This window comes from Euprymna scolopes, unplaced genomic scaffold (genome assembly GCF_053919585.1).
Source record: "Euprymna scolopes isolate OS-2025 unplaced genomic scaffold, ASM5391958v1 sca204, whole genome shotgun sequence".
NCBI lineage: Eukaryota > Metazoa > Mollusca > Cephalopoda > Sepiida > Sepiolidae > Euprymna > Euprymna scolopes.
The window spans coordinates 2,501-15,000 of record NW_027633219.1 but is presented as its reverse complement, the minus strand read 5'-3'; the positions used below and the strand labels follow the sequence as shown (position 1 = coordinate 15,000).

The 12,500-nt window shown below is 59.5% G+C and overlaps 2 non-coding genes and 1 pseudogene across 2 annotated transcripts in view; all 3 read right to left on the bottom strand.

The window, feature by feature from the left end:
- LOC145273824 (large subunit ribosomal RNA) overlaps window positions 1-2,293 on the bottom strand; it is a 5,722-nt gene extending 3,429 nt beyond the window's left edge. Inside the window, exon 1 of the ribosomal RNA XR_013866532.1 lies at window positions 1-2,293. This exon is cut by the window's left edge and continues 3,429 nt beyond it. This is a non-coding gene — a ribosomal RNA (large subunit ribosomal RNA).
- A 593-nt stretch (window positions 2,294-2,886) lies between these two features.
- On the bottom strand, window positions 2,887-3,044 carry LOC145273818 (5.8S ribosomal RNA). Its single transcript, XR_013866530.1, has one exon. It is a non-coding gene; the product is annotated as a 5.8S ribosomal RNA (ribosomal RNA).
- Window positions 3,045-3,439: 395 nt separating this feature from the next.
- Window positions 3,440-5,808, bottom strand: LOC145273821 (small subunit ribosomal RNA; annotated as a pseudogene).
- Window positions 5,809-12,500: the final 6,692 nt, after the last annotated feature.

Sequence of the window (12,500 nt, the reverse complement as noted above, 5' to 3'; positions counted from 1 at the left end):
ACTCGCATTCGAGGTGACCAACCGCCCAGCGAAGCGTGCTGGCGGCGGCGGCCGGATGGGTCGGCTCCGTCGTTCGGGAGAGTCGGCCCGTTCCACCCGTTCCGAGTTCGAGAGTAGGTCGAGGCCGTGAACGGCCCCGGGGCCTCCAATCGTTCGCTTTACCGGATGGAATTGCGACGATCGAGCGCCAGCTATCCTGAGGGAAACTTCGGAGGGAACCAGCTACTAGACGGCTCGATTGGTCTTTCGCCCCTACACCCGGTTCCGACGATCGATTTGCACGTCAGAGGCGCTTCGGACTTCCACCAGAGTTTCCTCTGGCTTCATCCCGACCGGGCGTGGATCGCCATCTTTCGGGTCCCTGGTCGCTCGCTACGCCAGAGTCGGCCGAGTCGTACTCGGAAAAAGGGGAAACCGACCCGGGGGTGATGCGCCCGCGCGCAGCGCCTAAACTCGACGACAAAATAGGACTAGTTCAAGCCGCGGGATCTCACCGATGGGCGGAAGGAGGATATGGAAGCTGGCGCCCGGCAATTCCCCTTTTTGGAAGATGCGCCGGTCCCCTCTCGGGGAGGAGGGAAAAACAACCGCACGTCAGCCACGAGCCTTCCCTCTCCTATCTCTCTCGGGAAGAGAGAAAAAAGGAAAAGTTGCGGGCACCGCAGCAGCGACGGCGGAAGGCCGAAAACGCCGCGCCGGCGGGATCGGGCACGGCTCGGAGGCGGGTGAGGCGAGGAGAAGACGACGGCACGAGACCGACGACACCCCCCGACGACCCCCGGACGACTTTGCCACGACACCTCTCCCGATCGACGCCCTCCTACACGCTCTCTCGCTTTCGCTTCGCCTTCGGGGTTAGTCAGAGGTGGCCCCTACGACTCGCGAACGGCCAGGACTCCTCGGTCCGTGTTTCAAGACGGGTCGGGTGGGTTGCCGATGCACGTCGCTGACCCGGGGTGGCGGGCGGCTCGAGTAAAAAAGCGTCGCCGAGCGACCTCTCCGGAAACGGAAACGGGCGCGGGCGGGGTTGCCCCCGACAAGAACCCGAAACGTCGGCGAGGTGCGTGACGGCGAGGCCGCGCCAGTCCTATCCCGCCTCTCATCGCGCACGCGCCCGAGACGGTGGGGCGCCTAAGGAGCGACACACAGAGTGCGTCGCCCGCACGCGACTTCCGGCGGGATCAAAACGGACCGGCTCGCCACGTGTAACGGATCGTGTCAGATTTCCTCCGTTCCCGGCAGAAAGGGGCAGTTACGTTCGCGGGCCCGACGGCCGGTGGCCCCCGACTTCACAAGGTGGGAAGACGGGGGTTTTCAGGGTGATGAAACGCCTGCCGCCTACGGAAAAAAACCCGCGTGTTCGACCTGCACGCCGGGAACGGGTCGCGACGACGGACCGGAGGGGAAGTGCGTCCGGTGCCGGCCGCGCGGAGGTCGCGCCGAAGCGCCCGCGCCATGATTACGCCGAGCGATGATGAAGGGGACGGGTGCAGCGGAGTCGCGCGCGGAGGGAGCAGGAGGAAAGAAGAAGCGGCGGCGACGGATGCGGCGGGTTAGGGCCCGGCGGCAGCAGCGATCGAGAGGACGAGTCCCCTCCGTCGCAGCCAACCGACGCAGCCACCTACCGACGCCGCGGTCGTCACCACGTTTCCCTTCCCGCTATCCACGCGGCCCGTCTCCTTCGTCGGCGACGCGGGCACAAAAGCTGGAACCGCGGGGAACGAGTCCCCCGCGGACACGACGAACGACGACCTGTGCCGCGACGGCCTCTCTTTCAAGAACACACATCGAGTTTGGGCTCGAGCCTAGGCAGCACCGGACTGAGTCCCCCCGCGATCGCGGTGAGCGGTCCCACCCGTTTACCCCTGGGCGGTTTCACGTTCTCTTGAACTCTCTCTCCAAAGTTCTTTTCAACTTTCCCTCACGGTACTTGTCGACTATCGGACTCGTCCCGGTATTTAGCCTTGGATGGAGCTTACCACCCGATTTGGGCTGCGTTCCCAAGCAACCCGACTCTCGGATCGAAGGCCGTCGCTCGCCGTCCGCACCGAATGGGCCTGGCACCCGCCGCGGGCGGCCCCGATCGAGGGAACTCCGAACTATGCGAGACGAAAACGAACGGCTGCCTTCGACCCATGCGCCACACGTCCCGAAGCCTTTTACTTGCGACGGTATTCGGCGTTGGGCTTCTCCCGGTTCACTCGCCGTTACTAAGGGAATCCCGGTTGGTTTCTTTTCCTCCGCTTAGCGATATGCTTAAGTTCAGCGGGTCGTCTCGTCCGAGCCGAGGGCGGCGGTTTTTAGTAGAGTGTGGTGTTTGGAGGAGAGGAATCTCGATCGGTACCCTCCGTGTGACGACGGCTGGCCGATATAGCGCCCGTCCGACCGAAAATGAAGAAGCCAACAATTAAAAAAAAGCCTGGGTCCTCCCCATCCGACGTTGCCTACGACGCGGCCACCTTTTTACGGTGCGACGGCCGTGCTCGTCGCGCTGCTCGAGGCGTCGCTGAGAGACACCTTCATGAGGCAGAGAGCGAGACGAGCAGGCGGCGCTTACGTCGGCAGTCGGTTAGGTCGGTGCTTTTTTTTTGTTTTGTTCTCCCTTCGGCTGCTTTCGGACAGACTCCTCCTGCTCCTCCTCCACAGTGTTTCTTCACGCGGTCGAAAAGGGAAAAGACTCCGCGGTCTGCCAGCGGGAGACGAAGGAGGAGGCCGGAGAGGGTTTTAAAAAAAAAAAAGACATTGAAAGGAGTCAATTCTTTTTTTATTTTTCTTCCCCCTCGTCACTCGCTCCTGCGACGTCCCGGTTACCACCGTGCCGAGGACCGGGCGGGCACGGGGACGGCAAGATGTCGTTTCGTTAACGGAGAAAGACATGTAACGTTCCGCCTCTCGACCGGACGTGGCCCCGAGACAAGGGATCTCGGGGCCGCAATGTGCGTTCGAGGTGTCGATGTTCACTGAGTCCTGCAATTCGCATCAGTTCTCGCGGCTGGCCGCGCTCTTCATCGACGGACGAGCCGAGTGATCCCCCGTCCAGGGTTCAGCACTTGGGTTTTTTTATATTAGTTTTTGTTTATATAGATTTAGTAGTGTGCGAGGAGGTCTGTGCGAGGAGGCGTGACGGCATTGCAATGTCGCGAGTAGTTTGTTTTTAGCTAGCGGCGGTGGCACAGCGGCTGCAAAAAAACAAAAAACGATAAAGCGGCGACAAGGCAAAGAAGAAGCGGCCATCACTTGCGGTGGGCGAAAAAACAAACAGGTGGTAAGACGCGGAAGCAAGCAAGAAGAGCTGGGGCTTTAAAAACCTCCGCGTCACCACAAATCTATCTCTCGCTCCGCCTTTTATAGGTTTGTTTGCGCGCATTCGAGGCGTTGACGCCGACAGACAGAGGAGGTAGGCCGGAAAACAACAAACCAGTCTCGAACGGGAAAACGGTAATGATCCTTCCGCAGGTTCACCTACGGAAACCTTGTTACGACTTTTACTTCCTCTAAACGATCGGGTTCGGTCGTCTTCTCCAGGCATCGAACGCCGAGGCGTAGATGCACGAGTGTCGTGACGGACACGTCGCGCACTGCCCGGCGGCGTCGTCGGCCAGATCCGAGGACCTCACCGGACCGTTCGATCGGTAGTAGCGACGGGCGGTGTGTACAAAGGGCAGGGACGTGATCGACGCGGGCTGTTGACCCGCGCCTACCGGGAATTCCTCGTTCACGGGGTTGGTTACAGGCCCCGATCCCTATCACGGGAGGTGGTTCAGAGGTTTCCCAACCCTCTCGGGCCGGGGCGAAGTCCCCGCTGATACCTCCAGTGTAGCGCGCGTGCGGCCCCGGACATCTAAGGGCATCACAGACCTGTTATCGCTCCGCCTCGTGTGGCTTTCTGCCACCCGTCCCTCTAAGAAGTGCGTGAGAAAACCGACCCGGACCCGAGCGCCACGGAGGACGCCGAGCCCGCCGTAAAAATCACTGACATCGGCGCACTAGTTAGCAGGCCGGAGTCTCGTTCGTTATCGGAATCAACCAGACGGATCGCTCCACCAACTAAGAACGGCCATGCACCACCACCCACCGAATCGAGAAAGAGCTATCGATCTGTCAATCCTACCGGTGTCCGGACCGGGTGAGTTTTCCCGTGTTGAGTCAAATTAAGCCGCAGGCTCCACTCCTGGTGGTGCCCTTCCGTCAATTCCTTTAAGTTTCAGCTTTGCAACCATACTCCCCCCGGAACCGAACTCTGGTTTCCCGCAGGCTACCCGCCGGGTCATGGAAGCGAACGCCGGCGGATCGCCGGTCGGCATCGTTTACGGTCGGAACTACGACGGTATCTGATCGTCTTCGAACCTCCGACTTTCGCTCTTGATCGAGGAAAACGTGCTTGCCACACGCCATCGCTGCAGTTCGTCTTGCGACGATCCAAGAATTTCACCTCTAACGTCGCAATACGAGTGGCCCCGACCGCTCCCTTCGATCATTGCCTCGCCGTAGACGGAGACCGACAGACGTAGACGAGGCCCTCTTCCATCATTCCATGCTTATCGTATGCAAGCTTGAACAGCCCGCTCTGAGCACTCTAATTTTTTCAAAGTGAACGTACCGGCCGCCGCGGACACTCGGTTAAGAGCACCCTTGGAGGAGAAACCGCCGACCGCAACACGCGCGCAGACAAGACACGAAGCAGGGACTCGGAGCGGACCGGGGGGTTCAAAAAAAAGAGGAACGCGCGGAAAGGGAGAGGGAGAGAAGCGCGGGGGTCAGAGTGCGGGGATGCGAATGAACGCACCCAAACACACACACGTAGCACCCCCCCGTTAGACTACTCCCGGAACCGAACCGACGACCACTTGTTTTTTTTTCCCGGATCCCGATCACGACCTCCTCGTCCACCTCGCCGGCAGGACCGCGTGGCGGGTATGCTAGCGGTTGACACCGGCGGAAAGGGCCGGGAATGCGAACGGACGACCAAAGTCAACGACGGACGATGGCGCCGCCGCCCCGGGGCCGCTTGCGCGACCACGAACCCGAGTTCGGACTACGAGCTTTTTAACCGCAACAACTTTAATATACGCTACCGGAGCTGGAATTACCGCGGCTGCTGGCACCAGACTTGCCCTCCGGTTGGTCCTCGTTAACGGATTTGAAGTGTACTCATTCCGATCGCGGGGCCTCGACAGAGTCCCGCGTCGTTATTTTTCGTCACTACCTCCCCGTGCCGGGAGTGGGTAATTTGCGCGCCTGCTGCCTTCCTTGGATGTGGTAGCCGTTTCGCATGCTCCCTCTCCGGAATCGAACCCCGATTCCCCGTTACCCGTAGTAACCACGGTAGGCACTTAACCGACCGTCGACAGTTGATAGGGCGGACCCTCGAGAGACCCGTCGCCGGGCGTGAAAGCTCGTGCGATCGACCAGTGAGTTATCCAGAGTCACCAAAGCGGAGCGCGCCGCCCTATGAGCCCCGCCACCGAACGGACCCGCGAGCGGGAACGCCGACGACGGGAGGACGGAATGACGCGCATCGGTCTCAGTCTAATATGTAGCGCCGCGACCCGGAACGGCCGACGCGGGTGCCAGCGCGCGAGGCGTGGCGACGACGGCGCGCCGACCGATCGCGGCCTGTGTCACATGTATTAGCTCTAGAATTGCCACAGTTATCCATCGCCTCCGAGGAGGAATACGGTCCCGAGGATTAGGTCCGGTTCCTGAGCCATTCGCGGTTTCGCCCGTTCTAATGCGTGGCGTGAACTTACACTTGCATGGCTTAAGCTTTGAGACAAGCATATGACTACTGGCAGGATCAACCAGGTATCGTTGGAATTTGGGACTTTGTTTCGACAGAACGACAGACCGACCGACCGACCGACCGACATAAGACAGACAACTACAACGACGGGCACGTGTTTATTTATTTTTCGAGGGGGTTCGCCGTCAGTAGAAGCGCGCTGCCCGCGCTGATGGCCTCTTTTTTGTTTCTCCCCTGACTTGGACCGAGACCGAGACTCAAAGAACGAAAGCGACCAACGTCGACAACAACAACGACAACGGCACCCTTGACAGCGATACATACGACAAACGACAAGCAGCACGACGGCAGTGCACACGGACATCGAGGGTCAAGGTGCAGACTGAACTCGCCGAGGTCGTCGTCATCGTGGTCGCCATCGATTCCGTCTCGTCGTCGTCGTCGTCAACGTCCACGTCACAGCCGGCCGAGAAGAGAGAACAGACGACAGCGTCGACAACAACAACATCGACAACGGCACCCTTGACAGCGATACATACGACAAACGACAAACAGCACGACGGCAGTGCACACGGACATCGGAGGTCAAGGTGCAGACTGGAATCGTCGAGGTCGTCGTCATCGTGGTCGCCATCGATGCCGTCTCGTCGTCGTCGTCGTCGTCTTCGTCGTCGTCGTCGTCGTCATCAACGTACCAACCGACCGAGACGAGAGAGCAAGCAACAACGTCGACAACAACAACGACAACGGCACCCTTGACAGCGATACATACGACAAACGACAAACAGCACGACGGCAGTGCACACGGACATCGGAGGTCAAGGTGCAGACTGAACTCGTCGAGGTCGTCGTCATCGTGGTCGCCATCGATGCCGTCTCGTCGTCGTCGTCGTCTCCGTCGTCGTCGTCGTCGTCGCCAACGTCAACGTCAACATCACAGCCGTCATCGGGGAGGAGCTGGACCAGGGCAGCGGCGGCGTAAATTTTCCCGTCACCTTCGTCGTCGCCTTCGTCGACCGACCGACCGACCGGCGTCGTGTTCGTGCTCGGAAAACCGAGGAGAGACAACGTGCACATGGCGCGTTCTCGCAAGCGGCTCCTCGGTCCGATTTTTTTGGGCGGCTTTTTCGAGCTTTTTTTTTTTTCTCACCCTTTCGTCCGTGCGACGGCGAACGTTAGGGGAAAAAAAAAAAAAAAAAAACGACAACAACGCGGCGGACCGGGCGAACAACATCGTCGACACACACGACATTGACGACCGGTCCCCCTTTTCACAATCGCATCGAGATAAAAACGAACGAGTCCGATTCGAGCACCGAGTCGCGAGCGGGAGGACTGTCGGTGCAAGTATCGATCACTGACGTGAGCGCTTCGCCGGACAGAGGATGGCTCATCCGGCAGCCGTGCAAATCGACGGTATGGGAAGAACGAACAAGAAGAGCAACGACTTGATCGGCGGCTTGGGAACTGCGGACGGTGAAAACGGGTTAATCGACTGCGACCACGACTGCTCGATCGATCTTCTTTGGCGCTAACAAAGGTGGAGGTGGCGCAAGAAGGGACTAGCGCTATCACCGTCCACGTATCAGAAGATGCGGCGGCAGACGTCGACGCTTATGCGTTGTCGGACGAGAAGTCGCTGCAGCACGTGTACCGCGAGCGGGACGTCCAAGGTTTTGCCAGACGGAAAGAAATCGGGTGTCAGCGAACGTTCACACGGCTGTGAGATCGGACGCTGACAGGAGTAGGAGGCGGCAGGCAGGCGGCGGTTACGGCGGCGGCGCCTGCTGCTGCTCATCCTCCTGTTTGCTGCGGCGACTTCCAGGACGGGAGAGCATCGAACAACGTACGTATGGTTACAAGGGGATCAGGATCTACATAGTGCATCCCCCGCGGCTATTTTTGTTTGTTTGTTCGCTCGTTCGTTAATTCGTTCGTTCGTTCGTTCGTTCGTTACAATGTACGTTTTTCCGTTCGACGGCGGCAGAGAGCGGCGGCGTTTCTCCCTAATCCGGAGGATTTATCGGTCGCACAGCGATGGGTCGTTCGGCCGATCATCGAAAGATTCGCAGGTAGTGGTTGAATGGCAGAACGGCAGCAACAACAGCGGCGGCTGAGAGCGGCGAACGCTGAGGCGGAAGCAGAAGCTGCAGCAAACGTATCGGCTAAACATGGTGGACATAGATATGGCTGACGACGCGGGTACCACGACGACTATGGAACCAGGAAAAGGAGCCGTTAGTTGTTCCAACATATCGTTCGACACGTCGAGCAGCCCTAGGTCCACGGAGAAGCACACACACGTACCACGTATTATAACCTAACGACGATGAGCGGGCGCACGGTTGGCAGGAACGAAGGCGGCGGATCAAAACAAGTTGGAGCGCGGCGACAGCGATAACGGTGACAGCCCTAGGCGGCGGAGATGCCACTTTCTGACGCCTTTGCGACAAGCCCGTAGAGACGTTCCGGACCACCACGAGGCAAAGAGTCGCTGCTCCGACGAACCGACACACCAAAGTGTGCTTCCTACCGAACATGTTTTATAAAACTTTCAAACTGGAAAACCCCAGAAATGGTGTTGGTATTCGTCCAGACCCACCTCCGACACCTGAAAATGGTGGTCAAAAAAAACGTCGATTATACGAAGCGACATTTCTGGTCGGCGATTTTCCAGTTTTACGCCTACTGCCACATGGGGATGTCGGTAGGCGTCGCAAAGTGCCTTCTCGACGCCTAGGCACACCAGGACTTTGTCATTTTTTTCCCCCTCGACATTCCTGGTCCGGTCTATTCCGATTTTACACCTACCGCCATGTGGGGGTGGCAGTAGGCGTCGAAAAGTGCCTTCTCGACCGCTAGCGACACCACTACTTTATCGAGCTCTGGAGGCCCGCACACCGACCCGGGGGCCGCGGAGTCGACCCCGGGGGCCTCCTGGCGTCGCCGCCGCTCACTTGGACGCCTTCCGCAACCTGTGGTCCCGCTCGGGGCCGCCGGGAGCCTCGCCGACCTGACCGGTGTCGGTAGGCGTCTGGAAGCGCCCGGCCGACCTGGACGAGGTCCCCCTGGCCCCCGGGGGACACCCCTTAGTTGGATGGGGGTGCTGTCCCGGGCACACATGCAACCCGCGGCCGCCTACCGACAGCCCCCTTCGCTCGATCGCTACTCCTTTCCAACATATGTCGGAGAAGCCGGGCGGTTGTGAAACCCCAGAAATGGTGTTGGTATTCGTCCAGACCCACCTCCGACACCTGAAAATGGTGGTCAAAAAAAACGTCGATTATACGAAGCGACATTTCTGGTCGGCGATTTTCCAGTTTTGCGCCTACCGCCATGTGGGGGTGGCAGTAGGCGTCGAAAAGTGCCTTCTCGACCGCTAGCGACACCACTACTTTATCGAGCTCTGGAGGCCCGCACACCGACCCGGGGGCCGCGGAGTCGACCCCGGGGGCCTCCTGGCGTCGCCGCCGCTCACTTGGACGCCTTCCGCAACCTGTGGTCCCGCTCGGGGCCGCCGGGAGCCTCGCCGACCTGACCGGTGTCGGTAGGCGTCTGGAAGCGCCCGGCCGACCTGGACGAGGTCCCCCTGGCCCCCGGGGGACACCCCTTAGTTGGATGGGGGTGCTGTCCCGGGCACACATGCAACCCGCGGCCGCCTACCGACAGCCCCCTTCGCTCGATCGCTACTCCTTTCCAACATATGTCGGAGAAGCCGGGCGGTTGTGAAACCCCAGAAATGGTGTTGGTATTCGTCCAGACCCACCTCCGACACCTGAAAATGGTGGTCAAAAAAAACGTCGATTATACGAAGCGACATTTCTGGTCGGCGATTTTCCAGTTTTGCGCCTACCGCCATGTGGGGGTGGCAGTAGGCGTCGAAAAGTGCCTTCTCGACCGCTAGCGACACCACTACTTTATCGAGCTCTGGAGGCCCGCACACCGACCCGGGGGCCGCGGAGTCGACCCCGGGGGCCTCCTGGCGTCGCCGCCGCTCACTTGGACGCCTTCCGCAACCTGTGGTCCCGCTCGGGGCCGCCGGGAGCCTCGCCGACCTGACCGGTGTCGGTAGGCGTCTGGAAGCGCCCGGCCGACCTGGACGAGGTCCCCCTGGCCCCCGGGGGACACCCCTTAGTTGGATGGGGGTGCTGTCCCGGGCACACATGCAACCCGCGGCCGCCTACCGACAGCCCCCTTCGCTCGATCGCTACTCCTTTCCAACATATGTCGGAGAAGCCGGGCGGTTGTGAAACCCCAGAAATGGTGTTGGTATTCGTCCAGACCCACCTCCGACACCTGAAAATGGTGGTCAAAAAAAACGTCGATTATACGAAGCGACATTTCTGGTCGGCGATTTTCCAGTTTTGCGCCTACCGCCATGTGGGGGTGGCAGTAGGCGTCGAAAAGTGCCTTCTCGACCGCTAGCGACACCACTACTTTATCGAGCTCTGGAGGCCCGCACACCGACCCGGGGGCCGCGGAGTCGACCCCGGGGGCCTCCTGGCGTCGCCGCCGCTCACTTGGACGCCTTCCGCAACCTGTGGTCCCGCTCGGGGCCGCCGGGAGCCTCGCCGACCTGACCGGTGTCGGTAGGCGTCTGGAAGCGCCCGGCCGACCTGGACGAGGTCCCCCTGGCCCCCGGGGGACACCCCTTAGTTGGATGGGGGTGCTGTCCCGGGCACACATGCAACCCGCGGCCGCCTACCGACAGCCCCCTTCGCTCGATCGCTACTCCTTTCCAACATATGTCGGAGAAGCCGGGCGGTTGTGAAACCCCAGAAATGGTGTTGGTATTCGTCCAGACCCACCTCCGACACCTGAAAATGGTGGTCAAAAAAAACGTCGATTATACGAAGCGACATTTCTGGTCGGCGATTTTCCAGTTTTGCGCCTACCGCCATGTGGGGGTGGCAGTAGGCGTCGAAAAGTGCCTTCTCGACCGCTAGCGACACCACTACTTTATCGAGCTCTGGAGGCCCGCACACCGACCCGGGGGCCGCGGAGTCGACCCCGGGGGCCTCCTGGCGTCGCCGCCGCTCACTTGGACGCCTTCCGCAACCTGTGGTCCCGCTCGGGGCCGCCGGGAGCCTCGCCGACCTGACCGGTGTCGGTAGGCGTCTGGAAGCGCCCGGCCGACCTGGACGAGGTCCCCCTGGCCCCCGGGGGACACCCCTTAGTTGGATGGGGGTGCTGTCCCGGGCACACATGCAACCCGCGGCCGCCTACCGACAGCCCCCTTCGCTCGATCGCTACTCCTTTCCAACATATGTCGGAGAAGCCGGGCGGTTGTGAAACCCCAGAAATGGTGTTGGTATTCGTCCAGACCCACCTCCGACACCTGAAAATGGTGGTCAAAAAAAACGTCGATTATACGAAGCGACATTTCTGGTCGGCGATTTTCCAGTTTTGCGCCTACCGCCATGTGGGGGTGGCAGTAGGCGTCGAAAAGTGCCTTCTCGACCGCTAGCGACACCACTACTTTATCGAGCTCTGGAGGCCCGCACACCGACCCGGGGGCCGCGGAGTCGACCCCGGGGGCCTCCTGGCGTCGCCGCCGCTCACTTGGACGCCTTCCGCAACCTGTGGTCCCGCTCGGGGCCGCCGGGAGCCTCGCCGACCTGACCGGTGTCGGTAGGCGTCAGTCAAACTTGCTTAAGAGGCAAAGCCTCCTCACACCTTAAGAGAGTCACAGTTAGTCCCGCCGTTTACCCGTGGTCGTCGTCGGGGGTGCCGGTCGGTGTGTTTCGGCGTGTTTCTTTCTTACTTTAGCTCGCTCCTATAAGCTAACTCAGCAGCCCTGCTAAAATCAATTTATCATTATTTTCAATCTATCGAAAATCTTAATTTATTATTATTTTCCAACTATCGAAAATCTTAATAGAGTTGGGGTTTTTTGTTTGTTTTTTTTTTTAAATTCCATTGTAACAACAGACAGCCAGCCAGCAGCATGTGGTGTCGGTAGGCGTCTGGAAGCGCTTGAGGAGGCAGAGGAGTTGGCAAGCTCGCTAAACTGCCCGCTGGTGTGGTGGTGTCGGTAGAGGCGTCTTGAATATACCCGGTCGCTCGATCGACGACGACGACGGCTAGGTGGCCGAGGAGGAGGACTACCTACCTACCTACCTACCTACCTACCTAGCTAGCTAGCTAGCCGAATAGCCGTGGTAGTCGTCAGTCAAACTTGCTTAAGAGGCAAAGTCCCGCCGTTTACCCGTGGTCGTCGTCGGGGGTGCCGGTCGGTGTGTTTCGGCGTGTTTCTTTCTTACTTTAGCTCGCTCCTATAAGCTAACTCAGCAGCCCTGCTAAAATCAATTTATCATTATTTTCAATCTATCGAAAATCTTAATTTATTATTATTTTCCAACTATCGAAAATCTTAATAGAGTTGGGGTTTTTTGTTTGTTTTTTTTTTTAAATTCCATTGTAACAACAGACAGCCAGCCAGCAGCATGTGGTGTCGGTAGGCGTCTGGAAGCGCTTGAGGAGGCAGAGGAGTTGGCAAGCTCGCTAAACTGCCCGCTGGTGTGGTGGTGTCGGTAGAGGCGTCTTGAATATACCCGGTCGCTCGATCGACGACGACGACGGCTAGGTGGCCGAGGAGGAGGACTACCTACCTACCTACCTACCTACCTACCTAGCTAGCTAGCTAGCCGAATAGCCGTGGTAGTCGTCAGTCAAACTTGCTTAAGAGGCAAAGTCCCGCCGTTTACCCGTGGTCGTCGTCGGGGGTGCCGGTCGGTGTGTTTCGGCGTGTTTCTTT